At 44.6% G+C, this 19575-nt stretch overlaps 1 protein-coding gene across 1 annotated transcript in view; it reads left to right on the top strand.

Annotated features, from left to right (window-relative positions):
• The first annotated feature begins 307 nt into the window (after window positions 1-307).
• The window catches only part of tncb (tenascin Cb), a 69727-nt gene continuing 50459 nt past the window's right edge, over window positions 308-19575 (top strand). Inside the window, exon 1 of the mRNA XM_048242745.1 lies at window positions 308-329. The gene's annotated coding sequence lies outside the window, so the exon portion shown is untranslated. The remainder of the gene's footprint in view (window positions 330-19575) is intronic.

The following is a 19575-nucleotide window of genomic DNA, read 5'->3' as shown; positions in this document are numbered from 1 at the left end:
AAAGCAATCTACCATCTTCATCTCTCTCTTTTTCTATCTCTCTCTCTCCCTCTCTCTTTTTCTCTCTTTCTCTGTGGCACTCCTCCAGCACCAAACAAGCACCCATTTGGCACGAGAGCACAGGATGCGGGGGCCGTGTCTGCAGTTTATTTTGGGGTAAAGGGGGTTGGATGACCCCGTGGGTCTAAAGCTGAGAGGAGACTTAGCCCAAGCAGGTGCCTCCCGTGACATCTGCCTCAGTTCTCAGGGGAAGCAGCACCCAGTCTGCACGGCCAGAGCTGCCAGCCGACCCACGAGCGCGCTGATGAGCCTCATCTGCATATAAAAAGGTACATTTTCATTAAGGTCGGGTCAACGCTGCCGACGCACGTGACTTTAATATCCTGCATTGATTTTTTTTTTTTTGGGTGGGGTGGGATGACGAATGTTGTGTGCAATTGGAGGTGAAGGGGTAATTTGTGTCTCTGCTGCAACTGAATTGAGGAAATTGAATAGAAAAAAAAGAATTGTCTTAAATCTGAACTGCTGCATTTGTTGCTGTGTACAGTGACCCCAATTCCGACTTTTGCGTTTATAAAAAAAATAATGGTTTGAATTCACCGTAAAATAATATTTGACTTAATTCTATGTTTTAATAATGTACAGTCAAATCTACAATACAATTAAATCTAAACTCACCTCAAAATCTCAGCTGTTAGTTTTGGTAAAAGTCCTTCAAATTAAATACCTTGTTCCAGTTTAGGTTTCCATGCAGTACAAAAGAATTCTGATGTTCAACTTTTTTTCCGCAGTGCACCCAGTGCTCTGTGGCTTTGTGAAGACTTTGGTTTGGCCCTGCGCACGCAATGTGGCAGTGACAGTAGTGATAGTGCGGATGAATGGCCGTGGCATTATGGCGTGCGAGGATGCCGAGATGAGCACACAGCTTAATATATGCCATGTGGAGGATCTGGTGACATGTGGAGCAGCAGGATAATGTCCAGACCTAGGTCAAATATTGTAGATGTTTAATCTCTTTAAACTGGTAAGACTTTTTTTTCTGAATATGAAATACAACAAAAGCTTGTGATGGCACATTTAAGCAGCGGACCTCGAAATCCTGAAAAGAATGGGCAGATAGCGCCAGAACGTTGTTTAGTGATGTTTAGACGCAGATCAAGGCACGGATCCGTGTAGCCTTGTGTTTCTGTGAGGGGCCCAATCAGTCGCAGCCAAAGCCGAAGAGTAGCTGCTGCCGGGACCAGGCTCATAAGGATTCCGAGCATGAAGCCCCAGCTATATTGAATCCGGGGCTAAGCGTGGCCTGTAAATAAAAATCTATGGCAAATAAACAGACTCGTAGCCTTATCCATTTAATCTGGCCAGGGGCCGCGGCACTGCAGAAGATGGAGCTTGGGGCTTGTGCCGAGCCACTTCTGCATGCAGTGTAAACAGTGGGAATTGAACGGCGGCTTTCTTTTTTTTAATTGGAAAACGAGCACCAGAAAGGTCACCGCTAGCCAGCGCCTCTCCCAGACGGACTTCTGGGGCTCGTGTGTAAAATGTAGTGAAGCGGGGAGCACTGGGAGCATGTAGACATGTTAATGGATCCTGTTCGCCTGATTTGTGGGGCCTCGTAGGCATTTGTGGGCTCTCTCTTTTCGAGGTTCAGTGGTGTATCGGCCTGCTCGGATGATAGCAGTCTTTTGAAGTCACAAACTGTCCATCTCAGTTGTGCTGGGGTGAAGTGGGGGTGAAAAAAACCGACAAGATGGAAATGTCAAGTGAGATATTGCTCTTTGTTGAAGTGAGGCTCTCATGTTCTGTTGGTGTTTGGACACTGGAGAACGTTCATTCCATTTTCTACCTCACCCACTGACACACATGAATTTGAGGAAGGTCCATTCCACGCGAGTCCAGGTTTATTTTCGGCTGCAGGGCTGAATTCGGGCAGGGGCAGTTGCTGAGCTGGCGTGAGCCTGTCTGGAGTTGGGATTAGGGTGGGGTGGGGGGTGGGTGGTCGAGTGAGGAGATGAAGGTTTTTAGACAGCTCAACAGCTTCTGGGTCTTTACGTGCAGAGAGATGGAACGTCCATGATCCCCATGCCTTCTGTAAGTGGGGGCCAGCGTTGCAAGGCGAGCATGTCATCCCTATCCTCCGTCGCTTTATCGTGCCGAGTGCCATTAAACCTCAATGAAGCCTTGATTGATGGGATGGGATGGGATGATGGCTATACGATTGCTGAGGCCAAGCCGAGTCAATGGCAAAATGAATGGAAAGATATAATTATGTGGTTTTTAGATGATTCCTTTAACATTTGTATATGGGTTTGGTTGAAATTAGGAAGAAACCTCTAACATTTGTTAAACAATGGTCAAGATAGATGTGTGTCGAGTCCAAGCCAACCTCTATAATGTATTGTACCTCACACTGCTTTATCCTCCAAATGTTGATTGCAAGGTTAACTGACATGTGGACAGCAACAGAAACCTCCCCATTGACATTCTGTCCTCAGTCATGTGTTCTGTTCTGTCATCTCTTGGTGACATGAGCAGTTTCTGGGTCATTTTTATCCCACTCACATACTGTCACTGTGCTTTTGATAAAATACTATGGAGAACTTTTTGTTAGTCATACCTTTGTCTGATTTTGAACAAGTTTGCTTTAGATATTCATTCATTTTCCCTTTTAAAATGTGTTTTCCTCTTTTTGGTTTTATTTAATGTTTAGTAAGCAGCAAAACTAGCCCTGTCACTGTTGATGGAGGTGCATGGTTAACCTTTAGTGAAATCATTTCATTCATGTGACCAGCGACTTAACGAACATTGACTGCTGCCCAAACACACAGCTAAGTGGGCAAATATTTAACCAGCTTAGGAGAACAGCCACTCAAAGAGTGAGAAGAGTTGAAGAGGCATTGAAGGGGGGTGTGTGCAAAAAAAAGTAAAGATTAAACGAGAAAACGAGCTGTCAAGGAAAAGTGTGCTATGAAAAAGGAGGAGGAGGAAGAAGAGGTGGGGGAAGGGGAAGGGGGTCACACTCCCCTCTCCACAGCGTCCCTCCGGCAACCAGATATGTTGGAGATTTAGTTTTCCTTTTAATTCTTAATGAGCTTAACGTTGAACGCCAGCTATGAGACGCACGGGTGAAATTCAGAGAGGAAACCCATGGACAGCCCCTTATCCTATGGGCTTCCTAAGATAACATGTGGAACAATGGGCCTCAGAGGCTGCTGTGGAGAGGGGGGAGGCACTCAGAGGTATTCCATTGCAGAATTACCCTGAATTACCTTGGCAAGCCTGCAGGTTACACTCCACAGTTGAAGGATGGGGGGGGGCTGGGAATATGCAAAGTAGTCTGGGGAGGATGGTATTATGATGTTATATTTTCCTTTTTTTTTTAGTCTGTATGAATATATTTAAGACGTATGAAATCTTACTTACACACATCATCTCACACACAAATACACCCATACACACGTCCATACACCCACACACACAGATTTGCGTATGTGTAAATATACATTAATTTGTCCTGGTTTTCAAAAACCTTATATAGAGCCTAGAGCTTCCTTTTTACGTCTTTAACTAGCACTCTGCACACTCAGCTGTTCCTCCATAGGTTATCCATAAGTAAGTAATACATGTAAGTATTCCTCTCATCTCCATAGTTGAACTCAAGTCCATTCTTCAGACTCATTAAAAACATGTCTCAGGCTGGGAGATGAACTAGCATTGAGAACTACGACTGGAATGTGAGACAGGCTCAGTGCTTTGTCAAGACATTTGTGAAAGAGCTGTTTGTAACCTAAGTCTTTGTGCCACAGCGTTGTGCCACTGTCTCCTGCTAAGAGATGAATATTTAACCATCATCTGATAGGAGGTGCAGGATGTTGGTGAAGTCATCATAACTCTTTACTTCAACTCTCCTTTTGTTGTCCCTTGCCGCTGTAAGTACATTTAGAGGCACAAACTTGAATCTCAAACAGGAGAAATAGCGTCCTTCGTCATTCCTCTAAATTGGATGATGCATTACTCTGGAGTTTCCATGGAAATCAGGGAAAGAAGCATTTAATAATAGGTTGCACTGAAGCAGAGAGGCAGAGATAGAGAGAGAGAGAGAGAGAGAGAGAGAGAGTGAAAGAAAAAGAGAGAGGGAGGAGGGTTAGCTGTTGGAGATTGAGATTGACTGGACATAGCTTATAGCACAATAATGAACATCCATTAAGTTGCTGAAGCATGGAAAGGTTAATGCACAGAGACACTTGTTCCTTTCAGCTGCACCTCATTATTATGTTAAATGGGAGAACTCTGGCACAATCTATTATATATGTGTGTCTCAAAGTCGACTCAAAGGACGTGAAGATATATAGGCAACTTTATATCACTCAAGTCTCCGTTCCGTGATGTAAAACATTGCATTCCATTTTTTTTGCTTGCAAAACCTGGATATTTGGCATTGTCAAAAGGATATTTAATGAAGGTGTGTGTTTTTGACCCCTAAAGACATTTTTTCTCCTCTCAGGAGCATTACAGTGTCGCCTGATTGACTGATAGTCTGTTTTAGCCGCAGGAATTGATCCCTCACCTCCTGGACTTTAAAGTCAAGCTCTCCACTGGCGGCCTTGGCCCAGTCTCTGTAAGCTGATCCTAATGGAATGGCCAAAAACCGCTGGGGTCAGGAGAATAAACACTGTTAAAAGACAAAAAAATGTGATGGCTGTCTGTCTGCAGAGGGTCCCATGTGGAAGAAAAAAGTTTTCCATAAACAAAAGCGGGTGGTGTCTCCAAGCGGTGGTGTCTCCACTGCTATGTCATCAGGGGTCAACTATGTGGATCACAGACAACGAGAGTTATTGACAGAACAGGTCAAGGTGGAGACACCCGAATTTCAGGCTCAGTAAGCTGAGGAGCTATTTTCGCTCCTGGTCTCTTCAGTAAACAATGCCGAGCAGAGCAGCCAAACACCTGGCTTTTGGCTGCTCTGTGAGATCTCAGTTCATAAGTAAGCAATATAGTTGAGAGAAAATGATTTTCGAATTTGCTTTTCCAAAGTCAAGGACTTGGATAGAGCGAGTAAGAAAACCAGCCAGCGTTTGTGTATCTGACCCATGACAGCAGTCTAATGACACTGAATACCAATGACCAATGCCTGAACGCGTGCTACTGTGATCTGGCACGGGCCAAAGTTATGTGAGCCAGCGAACAGGAGCTTCAACGTAGCAGAATCGAGCACTTCTGGCAGCCAATTACTGGGAAGAGAAGTGTATAAACCACCTTGTCCCGCAGCCCTCCCTCAGCATCCAAGAAGAATAGGAATCATCCTCCGACGATAGCGCAGTTCAATTAATCTCCCTACCCTCCCATTCTCTTATCGACCGGTGACTTTGGACAGGAAAGTATGCAAGCGAGCATGCTCCCTTCCCTTGCCAGTTTGTTGTAGGCTACCAGAGTTTGCCTGAGACTCCCCCCCCTTCTCTCTTTAGAAGTGTGGCACTCTGCCACAGAATCAAGTGCCAGCTTAATGCCACAGAGCGCCAGCTTCTTTTCATTCCACCGAACAATCATTAGCATTGTGTAGCCTAGCGTGCGGCTAAGACAAACAGCACTGGAAAGACTGCATTCCATTGTTCAGAATTCTGACATCATCCTCTGTTCAAAACACCTAGATATCACATAAACATTTTAGACACTGTTAGCTGTAAACATTAGAGGATCCAGTACTGAGGAAGTAAACATGGCAAGGCAGAGCATTGTAAATCATGGCTACTGTCTCGGTTACGTTGCCTGCCGTAGCTCCCCTCACTCATGGGGTCTTTGTACTTTATGGCAGCCAGGTAACTGCAATTAAAAATGAAAGAGGGCCAGTTAATGTGCCGAGATGGTAGGTGTCTGTCAGCACGAGTGGAGCCCCCCCCAGTCCTCAGATGTTATCCTGCACACACTCTGGCGTAATTGGATCGCATGACATATTTGGCTTGGGGCAGCACTTGTCCTAAATGACTGTGCAAGCTGCGGAACTGTGTTTGGTCTCGGGTTTAATGACCAGGCGATGACGCATAGAGGGCAGACCAGCTTCATTGCTCGCATCCCAGCATGTTGCTGGCAGCCCGGTGTGGCCTTCTGGTGTCGAGAGGAAGAGCCTCTCACTTGCAACCTTTAAGACCCGAGTGGTAGGGGTAGCGGTGGTCACAGACCAAATAAGATTTAGCCAAGACATGGATTCTTGCCTTCGCCATAACAACAGGAAAGTCTTCACCTCTCCCCACCCCCTCACCTCTTGTTTTTGGCAGACATGGACTAATTTTAAAATTGGCCAGCTCTCCTTTATCTGGATGTGAATAGATGAGCATTTGCCAATGGACTAGCATGTGCTGCAGCCAAAAACGACCATCCCTTTCCACTTTGGTATTTTTATGAATGAACTCAACTATTTGTTTTTCTTATATTTATTTTTTGAGAAGGTTAAAACACCAGTTTGACCTGCTTGTAATGCTGCATGTCATGTCTGGTTGCCTATATCTACAGGCATGTAGTGACTTTAAAAATGGACCATCTAAATATCTTCTGAAACGCCCATTGTCAGACACTGTGTGCGTGTGAGTGATTTATGTCTTGCAGATCAAGGGTGACTGGATATATGTTGACAAGTGTGGAGCTGACTGAGATTCTTATCACTGCTCACTCAGGCAGAACTTTCCACCCACTTTCTTAAGTATACACATAAATCTCGGGGAATCTCACATTGTTAAGGCGCGAGGTCACTCTGGTAATTGCAATCGACTGCATAGAGCCACCAGAGAGTTTCCAAGCTTCTCTAGACTAGACTTCAACTGGTAATGGTTTCAACAATCAAGTGTCCTATTAAATGACTTGCCTAAAGGAACTTTCTTCCTGCCGCTATAATGCGTCCCCACTGAATGGGGTAGTCAATGTCAGAGGTAGCCCGAAGACATGTTAATTCCATACCTCCACACACTTGAGCAACTGAGGGAGGGATTCAAAAGCAGAGGCTGCTTTTCATCTTGGTCAAATAAGCACAGCTTTATGTTTACCTCCCTGAGGGTTGTATACCTGTGCGATCCTTGCGATTGCGATGCCAAGCCCTGTGGTGTAAACAGACTCATGATGAAGTCCATAAACAAATTATGGATTTTCTCAAACAGCAGAGAGACGGCGTGGCACGGCACGGTGGTGTATCACATCTGCGCTTGCTCTCCGCTTATTTCCTCCGCGTGGAGTGATTTGTGGGGAACATTACAGACTAATGTCTCAACTGTGTTCGAGTAATTGCCTATTGTCTTGTCAGCGTCCTCTCTGAAGGTAGTTGGCAGGCACGTCATTGAACGACAGTAAAAAAAAAAAAAAGTCAAACAAAATGGTGTACCATGCGAAAACTGTCGTGAGAGACTGGATGGATTTCTATGGAACTCGTCCACAGTGACGCTACATCAGAGGGATGTGTCCTTCATGTACCCCAGCAACTTTAGTATAAGCAGTTGCAACCAACCAGGACAAATTCCTTCACAACAATGTAAAGCGTAGAACATACAGTACGTTGCCTGAGCACAATACTCTTCTCCATGTGTGACTGGCTCCTATTCAGTGGGCTAATTGGATGCTGGTCGAACAGGCCCATAGTGAAGATCAGAAAAGAAGCCTAAGCGCTCACAGGCGAGATGGGGGAAAAAAGAGCTTTGTAATTCAAAACAGTGAAGACGGTTCCCTTGAGATGTCAAGGTAAGCTGCTTCATTTGCACAAACAGTGTGAAAACTCAGAAATAGCTACAGAGACTAGGTAATGGCACGGTGTGAATTAAAGGGAGAGAAATTGACCTTTTCTCCCGGGTGCTCTTTTATCATTCCCCTGGCAAAATATTTACAGAACTCTCGGTTACATTACACGGTAGGAGAGACATGAAGGCCCTGTAGCTGCCGAGAGAAGACATTTGAAGTGATATAATAAGTCTGCATTTTTCATTGTAAAAGGACAACTCAAGGACAGCTGATAGCAGGCCAACCGAGTGGGTGTTGAAAACTATGTGCAGAAGAACTGTGCTGTTCAATATGTAGCTTATCAGCTAATGTTTTCCCTCTCTTTAGTGTGACAGTTACTACTTGCTGTAATTTTGATTATTTAAAAAAGCCCCCTAGTCATAAATATGTGAACGGATGGCATGAATAATGTGAAGACTCTCGCTCTGCCTTCTCTGTTGCGCTTCATTGTTCCCTCTCACTGTCTCAGTCCTCCCCCTCACCACATCATGGATGTGTAACAGTAACCCAGATAAACAGGAAATAAGAGCAAGCCGACTTAATTGTCATAGGAAATGTGGTCGCTTCTGATAGTACCCGATAGTAAGCAGTGAGTTCAAGCGCCCGTATCGTAGCACACTGCAGACTGTTGGCTTGTATTCTGGCTTTGCTGTATATGTCAGGCACTGTTTCCTCATAAATGAGTCTGGCCGACCCTTATAGAAACCCCGCCCCCCTCCCCCGCTGCTCATAAAAAGATAGTGAGGAGAAGATGAGAGGGGGCATGGTGTCGCTGTAAAGGTGGCTCGAAATGCATGTCGGAGAATCATATCTTCAGCATTGGGATTTATAGTGCATTTCCAAGGGGCATAAACGCTTTTGCAAGGCAGGCGATTGTTTGGCGAGGGATATCTCGGGACACAGGCGACGACGGTTATTTGACGCGTGGGACCGCGGAGGCCCACGGTGATCCATCTGATCTGTATTACGTGTCATCTCCGGAACAGGATAAGGCAGGAATGATGGTCTGGAGCTTCTCAATCAGAGCATGCTCCTCCACGCTCATGACGAGCCACTCTTGATTGCAAAGCTCCTGGTACTCTACAGATAAAGAGAGGGAGGGAGAGAGAGAGAGATAAAGAGAGGGTAGGAGAAAGAGAGTGAGAGAGAACGATGAAGAAAAAAAAGCACTGCCAGTCCCCACATGGAGTTGATTGTAAGTGAGGGGGAAACCATAAATATCAGTTTCTCACCTCTTCCTCGGCTGACTGGAGGCCGTGTGGAGTGACAGTGAGCCTCATAGTGCAGGGTCAAAGGTCATTCTGAAACGAGCCCATTAGGAAAAGCCTGGTTTCAAATTCTGTCACTAAACTATATAAATGAAGCCATCAACAAGAATGACATAATAGTTTACCTTTAACCAAGTTTTGATGGACTGTTTGACTTGAATGATGATTGTTTAATCTAATTGATATGAATTGACGATTGAATGAGTGATTCTTAATTATACTTTAAACTTGCTTTATGCAATGTAATGCCTTGTTGTTGCTGTTGTTGTATGTAATGTGTTGAGTAAATGAGCTGATGAGGAAAGGAGCCTTGGCAAGCGTGTGGCTCCAGATGTGTCTGGCCTGTGCGTTCATTAACATGCCTGCCTGGACGTAATAATATTGTGTGTGTCTGTGTGTGTGTGCGCTTATGTGTGTGTGTGTGCTGTGTGTGTTGTCTGCTTGCCCGTGTGTGTTATTAATGTGTGTGTGTGTGTCGTGTGTGTGTGTGTGTAATGCGTGTGTGTGTGTGCGTGTATGTGTATCACGTGTCTGTGTTGTGTGTGTGTGTGCGTGTGTGTGTGTAATGCGTGTCTGTGTGTGTGTGTGTGTGTGTGTGTGTGTGTGTGTGTGTGTGTGTGTGCTGTGTTATCTGTATTATTGTGTGTGTCTGCGTGTGTGTAATATGTGTGTGTGTGCGTGTGTGTGTAGTAATGTGTCTGTCTGTGTGTAATGTTAATAATGTGTGTATTAATATGTAATATTAATAATGCGTGTGTGTGTATCTCTAATATTAATATTAATAATGTGTAATATGTCTAATAATATGTATGCACCGTCCCTGTGTGTAATAATAATGTATGCGATATGTGTGTGTGTGTGTCTAATATTAATAATGTGTGTGTAATATGTGTATTAATGCGATAATATGTAATGTGTAATAATGGTCTAATAATAATATGTGTATGTATGTAATGTAATGCGTAATAATATTAATAATGTGCATTAATGTGTGTGTGTGTGTGTGTGCGTGTCTGTAATGTGTAATGTGTGTGTGTGTGTGCGTGTGTGTGTGCGTGTCTGTGTGTGTGTGTGTGTGTGTGTGTGTGTCTGTGTGTGCGCTCCCTTTCCTGCTCTCGTCTGGCACCCTGACACTGGGCCCTTTGTGAGGGCCTCACTTTCTAGATGTTACGGCGGAAATAAAAAGAAGAAACCACCATCCCTATTCATCTCTCTCACAATACCTGGCCGGCATGTCAATGGCGCAGTCTGGAACTCTAATGGACTTAGCAGGCGTCTCCGAATCAGCCAGCGATGGGATCAGGGGGGACTGTTGTACTTGTCAGTTACACACGGATGACTCCGGTAAAGCCGTCTTCCTCTGTCTGGCTTTTATTTTGCGGGGAAGGGGGGAGCTGAGGAGATAAATGGATCTAAAAAGGATACCTGATAAATTCTCGCCACACTTTCTCAGCCCGAGGGTAAACAGCTCAAAATATAGAGAAGCCATTGTTGGCGACTGCGTAAAATGAACGTGCGAGGTGATGAAAGTCGTGCTGCCCCGTGGTACACAAAGACTTAATCTCAGGCGAGCTCGCTTGGCTAAATCTCTTGATGCAATTCACAAAGGTAAGATCGTGGCCCTTGGTGACCTCCCAAGCTCTGCTACGATTGTTGACCACGTGAGGCTTTTGCTTTGATTCTAAGATGACGTGAGATCTACAGAATCTGAGACAGGATGAGGGGGGGAGAAAGTTAGCAAAAAGCGCAATGCCCAGGCATTCACCCCAGACTGGGTTGATTGGCAGGCCCAAGGAGAGATGCAGTGGACGGTGGGAAAATAATTGAAAGTCAGAGCGGTCAGATGGGCCTTAGCCGAGACAGGGGGGCTGTGCGATGACAGGCGAGGTGAGTCCATCGCTGCCGTGCCGTGCATTCTTATCTCAGCGGCTCCACGGTGCCCCCCCTTACTCCACTCCAGCCTAACACAAACACACACACACAAAGCAGAGGCACCACGCTCGCTGTCCTGCTTCCAGCAGGATTCAACTTGAAGAGACCTTGTTTTAGTGCCTCTCAGAGATGTCCTCAATGAGCAGCAAAGCCTTGAAGTCCTGGCGATAAAACCACAAATTTACTGCCGCTAAATGTTCTCCTTGAAAGCCATGAGAGTCAGTGCATCTTGGAGTTATTTTGTAGGTTTGCAAAGGTAAATAAAGAGGAAATACCATGTTCTGTTTCTTTTCCAACTATTCAGTGTGTAAACACTAACAGATACAGATGCTGGTAGTGGTAGTCTTTTTTATTCCGACAATTTTACAATAAGGGTACACAATTTAACATTAGTTAAGTATTAGTTAAGCATTAACAAACACTTATTTCATTATTACAATTCACTTTTCAACATTACTTAAAGTGTACTGTAATTCCAGCAAAAATTGACCCAAGGGGTGTTTTTCTGCATTAAAACACATCAAATAAGCCGTGGAGACTGTATTTTTTCATGATCAGAGCTTGCTCTGGTATATGCTATCGCCCCAAATAGCAAATAGTGGATTAGCTAAGGGCCTTGAGCGAAACACTTCCCTCAAAACAGCATCAAAACCCGTCAGTAGCTTGCTCAGGGTCCCTACACATAAAACAAAGCACCAACAACGTAGTTAGCGAACCCGGAGTTTTGAATTATGAACTATGAACTGAACTAGTTCATTTTAAAATGTGTGAACTGAACTTTGAACTAGTTCACGTAGAAAGTGAACTTTCCCAACACTGCTTTCCGGAGCTCTTAAAGGCAGAGGATAGCTACAGATCAGTTCACACAATCATTGAAGTAGACTGCATTATGGGCCATAATTTATGGCTTTGTCAATCAACATAAAAGGTGGAGGTGAAGCGCAAGTTCAACAGCAAACAGGACTTTTCAGCACGTATCAAACCACGTAGGCTAGCCCAATTAACACCTATGTAAATAGACAAAAACACTCGCATCAAAGCAGGGTGACTTATTCAGACTTGCGAGTGCTGTCAAATCGATTGTATACGGTTTGCTCATATAGTCTAGTGGTGTGGTGGTGAAATGCAGTCATGCTGCGTTCAAGAGCGTACGGTACTGTAGGTCTACGTCCCTAGCCTATATTTTAATTTCACGTCTTTAATGGTAAGAGATCGCACAGGGATGGATAATGAGTGGTTGTTTAAGATTAAGTTACAATGCCAGACACCTTCAGATATGAGAGATCCCCTCAGATTTTTGACTTTGTTGCTTTCATGGGAGCCAGTCCTCACTCTATGGGAGCTCGGCTCCCTCTGGCTCCCACATAATTCGAGCATTGATGAAGTCTGAATAACATTGAATTGCCAATTAAATAAATGAGGTATTCACCTAAAATAACATATAATCTCTAGTTTATTATGAATTCATCATGTATGTAAACATTAAAAATTAGTTAGTTTACGGCTTGTACCTTATGAATTCATCATGAGTTCAGTATGTGTGCATTAGGAACTCATTATTTATAACGAAGGAAAACACTGATAACACATACTAAATAAGACTCTATTAATGAGGAAAAGGATATTTGTTAATCGTTAAGTAATGTTGAAAACATACTTAATATTGATGAATTAAGTGTTTGTTAATGCTTCACTAATACTTAACTAATGCTAAATTGTGTACCCTTATTGTATATTTTAAATGATGGCCCTTTTCCTCTAAAAAAGCTGCATCCTTTTGACCTGTCAAACATCTCTTGTTTTGACAATGAAGTTTTAGCCAACTCACATTCACATACAGTACGTGTCTTCCATTTACACCGTTCTGTTGTCATTGGCAGGACGGCCCCTGAAACGAGCAGTTTGAATAGCGTAGCCTCTGTACATATTTGAGGCCGCTCTGGAGCGAGAGAGGGAGATTGTGCAACATGTGCGCCATCTCTAAGCCTCCCCCTGACTCCCAGCCCTTCTCCCTGCAGCCTGAAAGCAGTGGTCTGTGGGAACGCAGCTTTGCGGCGTGGCGGGATACACAAAGTAATGGTCTGTAGGTTTCCATGTTTTAGTTCCTGCTCGCCACCATGAAGTTTCCTTCATCACGGACCAAACCTCAGCTGAGCAGTTAAAAGGCTAAATTACTGAGTGGCTCTAAGAGCTGGCTATTTTGACAGGCCTGGATTCAGGCTGTTGCCATGAGACGGGGATGGTAAGCATCTCCCGGTGCCTTATTCTCTCCTTGAGAGACTGCCTGCATTGTGAAGGATGGACATCGGGAACAAGACCACAGGGCTTCATCCGCTCACGCTGAATGGCCGAGCTCTATAGTCAGATGTCCCCGTGTCGAACTTCCACTTCGCCGTGTTTGCTTGTTCTACGGCTAATTGGCGCTGACATCGCCCACTGAGTCGTCGACTAAGGCATTCCAGCGCCGGCCTCGAAGGTCAATTAAACAGATCTGATTTCACCTGGGAGCACTTTCATACAATCCAGCAGTCCCACCTCACCCGCCTCCCACACACTCTCCCCTCACTCCAGGGCACCATTTAAGATCAGGTGCAATAACTGAGAATCTCATGCATGAAATGAACAGAAACTAGATTTCATTTAGTCTTGCTACTTGTATTTCTTTCCTAACTTCAACACTGTTTCATTTCTTTCAGATCTGATGATGATAACGATGCTTATCTTTGAGTGCTGTGCAGAAATCAATAGCACATACAGACAAGTCTGATTCGCAGCCGTCATCCGTTAATAAACTCGAGCGCAAAAGCAATATGGTGTCGTCATAGTAACTGCAGAAGGTGATATTCCACACTGTAATTCTATTAGTGGCACATAAGCATTTTCCTGAATAAAATATCTTGGCTGAGGTTTTTCTCAATAAATGTTAATTTGTGCTTCGCCTGGGAGAGCATTAACTCGTGAATTATTCTATCAGAAGTGGAAAATTGAATTTATGAGGTATTACTTGTCATGGTGTGTCTTGGTAAACATTCTGGGAAAAGAAGAAACTTCACCAGGAAGAAATATTATTTGTGTAGATTTAATATCACATAACTTTTTGTTTTGTCTTCTCCACATTTTGTGGAAAAAGTTTTACTGTTGTTACCCTGGTAGCACAAACAATTCCACCATTACAATCATGCAGTGACCACTTATTGCACAAGGGGATGGATCACATTTTCAAAAAGCTTAGTGCTTAAGAATACTGCAAACGCTCTCCACTTTCTCAGTGCTGAACAACTGTGCATGTTCACTGAGCCTGGTTGCGAGAGAGCAAATTTTTTTTTTATCATTGTTGCCTTATCATTTTGGTAAATCTTCATGAAACGCAGTGTTATAGTGTAATGCTTCATAATCAGAGAAGATTACATGTTGTCGACATTAAAACACTGGCGTGCATGGTGAGCCAAGTTGCAAAAACAACTCGGCTCACCAGTCCGTAATGCGACCGTGCAGTCTATACAGGCTTCAGTGGTAAATAAATAGGCTGCAGATTGTTCTTGGGCTGGCTCACAAGTTTGTCTTTGTCCTTTTTAAATGAGGCATAGCATTTGGCAGAAGGCATTCCTCCTGGCCACAAGAGGTGACCATATATTAACTTGTGTGTGTGTATGTCTGAGGGGGTGGGGGGTAGTTAGGGCACAATAAATTTGCCAGCCCCTTCCCGGACAAGGCTTTAGCCTCTTGCTGGCCCGCGCAGACCTCAGGTTCTAGGTTTACACTCTGCATGTCTGTGTGGGGTGTGCGTCGTCACCCCCGGTGATTCACTGTCTTGACTGCTTTGAAGATGGACAACACGAGAGGGACCGATGCCCTCCATTGTCACCTTTTGTCAGCACTTCATGTCTATAAAGTCTCGCACTGTCAAGTCAGCCAAACTCTACATTATAATTTAGTTCCCCCCATGCATTAGATTGATGGGTGTATATTTTCTAAAGAAGAACAGTGAGCGACCAAAAAAAAAGATTTTCAAAGCACGGAGCTGCAAAGATGCCAGTGGTAGTCAATTAAATGGGATATGATTTCCCATGTAGAACTGGCGGTGAATGAGACAGGGGTTTTCTCTCCCCTATTTCTCTCCTTTACATGCATTATGCAACTCTAACCTTCACAGCGTGGGTCTTTGGCACAAGTGAAAGTCTCTGGAAGGCTCGCTCTCTGTGTGCCGCTTCAAATATGCAGCGGCCTTTAAGGGGCCTCGCTTCCTACAGAGGAGCAGAGGGGAAATTGCTCTGGCGTCTTACCATTGCAGGAGAGCTGCTACAGTAATTACAGAGAGAGCCACCCTCGGGCCTGCCGCTGCCGCCTGCCTCGGCTCTTACACACGCGCACATAGCATAGGCATCCCTTTGTGGGAATTACGCACCAGGTGGAGAGAGGCACAGGGATGGTAGCTTTGTAATGGAGTGGCAGCAGCTCAAGAACTGGCCCTTGCAGTATGTTACAAGAGAGAGAGAGAGAGAGACACTGAAACAATTTCAGAGGCCTGTTGTTTAATAAATGAATGAAATGGAGGCCAACACCATGGGCCAGTTTCTGTTGAGCTTTGTGGGGGGTTTCTTTTCGAAACTTTGTTGTGATTTTATGGTAATTGTGTGGAGCAGGAAGGATCTACAGCCAACCCTGTGGATTTTTCCGAGGTCTTCTCTTACAAGTGCCCTCAAATGTGGGCTTGAATGTGCTCACACTGCTAGCAGTGGGGATCATGTTGGACCGGTAACATTTACAGATGTGTGGGAGCCGCAGCTGCAGAAAGCCTTAGTCAGCTGCAGAACAGGTCGAGGTTTTTTTTTTGTCTCCTCAGAAGTGCAGAATGAAAATGAAAATGTCTGCACAGGTCGGCCTGACACTGTCTCTAGGTGTCTGCGAGTAAATATATGCCTTGCCATTCAAACTTGCCACGTAGCAATTTCATTTGCTTCTAATATTTCCACAAAAATAACTTTTGAAAGTGCAAAATATACGAGGATGGAAAAGAAGCGAGAAAAAAAGATCTCTACACAACACTCTCGATAACATGTCAGTTTTGTGGTCACTTTTGACATCTCCCAGCTCATTTGCGCTGGTTCATGTAGTGATAATTATGCACACTGTCTCAGCTCTTTAATCTTATCGCTGATGAGGGCTGCGTTAGACAACTCTGTGCGCATCCGTCAGCACCAGGAAGCCCACCGCACGTCTGTCTCCCCCCACCTCCGCCTCGGTTGGCTGCTGCCCAGATCTGTGTGGTGGAGAGTTCCATAGGAGGGTGTGTGTGGGGGGGGGGTGGATAAAGCTCATTAGCCTGAGAGCATGGAACAAGAGCGGTGCTTTAACAGGAACATACAGGAACATATGTACTATACTGGAGCCAGCAAATTTTATGTGGTACATACATACAACGTGGAGCATGTGTTCCTCTTAAAGGGAAATTAGGTCAAAACAATAAAATCATATTGGAGTTTACAAAAGCTTTAGTTGTATTATTTTCATTATACTACCAGTATGGCTGCACACCGAAAAGATTAAGAAAAAAAGATTCTCAGTACTACTGTATGTTTATGTTCAACAATTTACATATAAACAACGAACACTAAAATGAGTGGAGAGTAACAAGACACCCTCACCTCCAGTTTCCTCTCTCTCAGCTACAGTGTGCTAATACCGTTTCATATTTTTGCAGCCACTGCCACAGGAAGTCAGTACCTCAGACACGTTTCAATTTCTCATGCTTCCCATCCATACGGTGAATGTTTCCATGGAAACAAATAGGTTATTCATGGGCAGGTATAGACTGAGTGCTAAAATATGCAGCACTGTAATGTATATAGAACACATCGGTGATGGTGTAATTCATGTCATATATCTCCCTTTAGCAAATATGTGGATTATTGATTGATTATGATAAATGGACCTGAGATATCAAGCTGCAGTAGATAAAAATACATTTGAATACAGAAGACAAACAAGAATCATTTTTTTCATTTCCTTTCTTCTGAAGAGGTTGTTTTTTCTCCTCCAACAACAGAGTGGTTAAGTACGCACATTGGACCATATGTGTTCTTAGTTTAACCCTTTTCTTGTGCCCATGTACATATTCACAGCATGCACTTAATAAAGAATAAGTGTTTGTATTTATGTGTTTAAGCACCATGCATGGGTTATGAAAATATGCAGCAGGCACAAAGCCCCCAGGGAGCGGCTGAGCCTGCAGGGCTGCCACTAGCTAGTTTATTGTAAGGAAACACATAACGATATCTTCAACCCCCTCAGGAGCCAAAATGAAAAACAGCAATGGAAGGAACAGTAAATCGTAAAATAGGGCTTTGAAGAGATTTTTTCCCCCCTTCTGAGCAGAGGGATGCAAACTAAAACTATTGTGCTTAAGACACTGACACTAAGAGGTAGTTTGAGGTTCTGGTTTGCATTGCGGGTTCGGAACAATGGTCCATTTGGTGTCTCAAAATGCAAAGACCTCTTAGGAGGATTAATCCTGGGATTGATCCCTGTTGTTCCTATGCCAAATACGTCCTCTGAGATAATGCGGGATACCTGAACTTGTGATTGACACCAGGATATGGGAGGAGAATATGCGGTGATTGGCGTATTGTTTACTTTCAGCTCACGGCACGGCGCTGTGTCTTAGTCCTGGCTGTGCTGCGTGGTGTGTGGTCAGGAGGCCTTGCCGTTGCTCTCCTCCGCAGATGTTTGCTCTTCTTGCGCTCTCGGCTCAGCGCTCAGACAGACTCATCAAGGACTTCTTTTCCACAAACGCGGCCGCCTGTTGTCTCAAATCAAGGCAAAGTATTGAAAGACAAAAAAGAGAAGATCTGAAGAGGAGGAGAACATGAATAGAGCAGCTCTAGTCAGAGCTGTGTGAGAATGCAACTCTCTGTGGTGGCTACATAATGCTCTCTTACCTTGACTCAACTTCGGTGAAGAAAGTTTCCTGATTTTCTTTTGTGTCTGACTAACTCAGACAGTGATCTTGAGGGAGCCATTGAGCCAAGTACTTTCCCCCTGCACCTTCCCACAAACACATATTCATCCTCATGGATGATTGCACTGTGTGTTTCGTGCAGGTGCATTAAATGTAATGGCATTGTAATTTATTTCGCAATGGCAAATGGATCTCCTCCAGATCTCAAACACTCTAATAACGCATCTGCTTAGGCGAACTGAAGTGGTGTAATGCAGTAGTTCTTAACTGGTCTGGTTTTGGGACCCACAATTTCCCATGTTCATTAAGTCGCGACCCATATATATTTTTTTTTTGTGTTCAAGCCAACAGATAAGGTGAGCTAACATGGTAAGACACGCAAAGTGCCTGTAGGCCTACTTGTTTAGAACATGCTGATGTTTGCCATTATAGTACATATATAGATAGTACTGTAGATCTGACAAAGTAGCACTTAAAATGGGTGATTATTTATTTTATTTTTTTACCCACAAGCTCCACGACCCACCCAGAATGGTTCCGTGACCCACTTTTGGGACCCGACCCACCTGTTAAGAAACACTGGTGTAATGGACAAATCATAGCATCACTTAAATGTCCATTCAGAGCTTTGTGTCCTTTCGATTTGATTGGACTCCAAGATAACCTCTCACTCTCCCAGCTTTCTCTTGTTCTGGCTCAGATGCAGGCTGGCTGGTCTTCTCCTGCTTGCCAGCTGACCAGCCTGGTTGACCTTCGACCCTTGGCCTGTAGCTGCATCTGTATGATGAATGAGGCCCGATCGGAGCAGATTTTCTCCCTGTTCGGCAGCAGGTGATTTAGTGCCGCCTGTGGCCGTAGCAGCAGGTCTCCGTGAGAGGAGTGTCTCTGTGGGGGTTGTGGGTCTCTCACACGACTCACAATGGACCAGCCCTTTGGTCACACTGGTCAGGGGTGGTGATCTGTAAAAGAGTTACAGCCAGAGAATAGTGGGAGGGGAAAGGGGTCAGAAATGGAATGGTCCAGACCTGCACCTGAACTCTCTAATTTTAACCAGAGATTTTGGAAGGCTGTGGCATTGGCCCCAACAGAATGTGTGTTTGTTTTTCGGGGCACAAGTTGGTGTGTCGTAAACTGGCACTGTACCGTGCGGGGCGTTGTGTTTTTGTGTTACCATGGAGATGGTGGAGGAGACGATTTCTTTTAGAAATGAACCAAATCATTCATTCACAGTGACAGTCGAGTTTAAAAGGCAATATGTTGCCGGCAAAGTCCAGCCATCAATAATGGGCCTAAGCGGAGTGTGCCAGTGTGGGGAGTTGAATTGTGTTTTAGGTAATCTGTTTTTCTTCCATGTATACGGGTAGGCAGGGGTCAAAGGTCAATGCCTGGTTAAGTGTCGCCAGCACCGTTTTTAGAGATGTATGGGGGATAGGTGTCGTGTGACAGCACGGACGTCCACGCATGAGACATGCATTACTGATCGCTTGACACGCTGTCAGTGGAGGGGGTCACATGATGAATGCTGCCCTGGGTGGCGATGGATGGATGCAGTCCTGCGACACGTTTCGAGCTGGGAGAATGTCTGTTGGGGTGGAAGGAACGCGCTGTCCATCCGACCTGTCTCGGTCATCAATCAGGCGTCAGGATGTCCCGCTGTTTCCG

This window comes from Alosa alosa, chromosome 5 (genome assembly GCF_017589495.1).
Source record: "Alosa alosa isolate M-15738 ecotype Scorff River chromosome 5, AALO_Geno_1.1, whole genome shotgun sequence".
In the NCBI taxonomy this organism is placed as follows: domain Eukaryota; kingdom Metazoa; phylum Chordata; class Actinopteri; order Clupeiformes; family Clupeidae; genus Alosa; species Alosa alosa.
The sequence above is the reverse complement of the archived record's forward strand: the minus strand, read 5'-3'. Positions and strand labels throughout refer to the sequence as shown.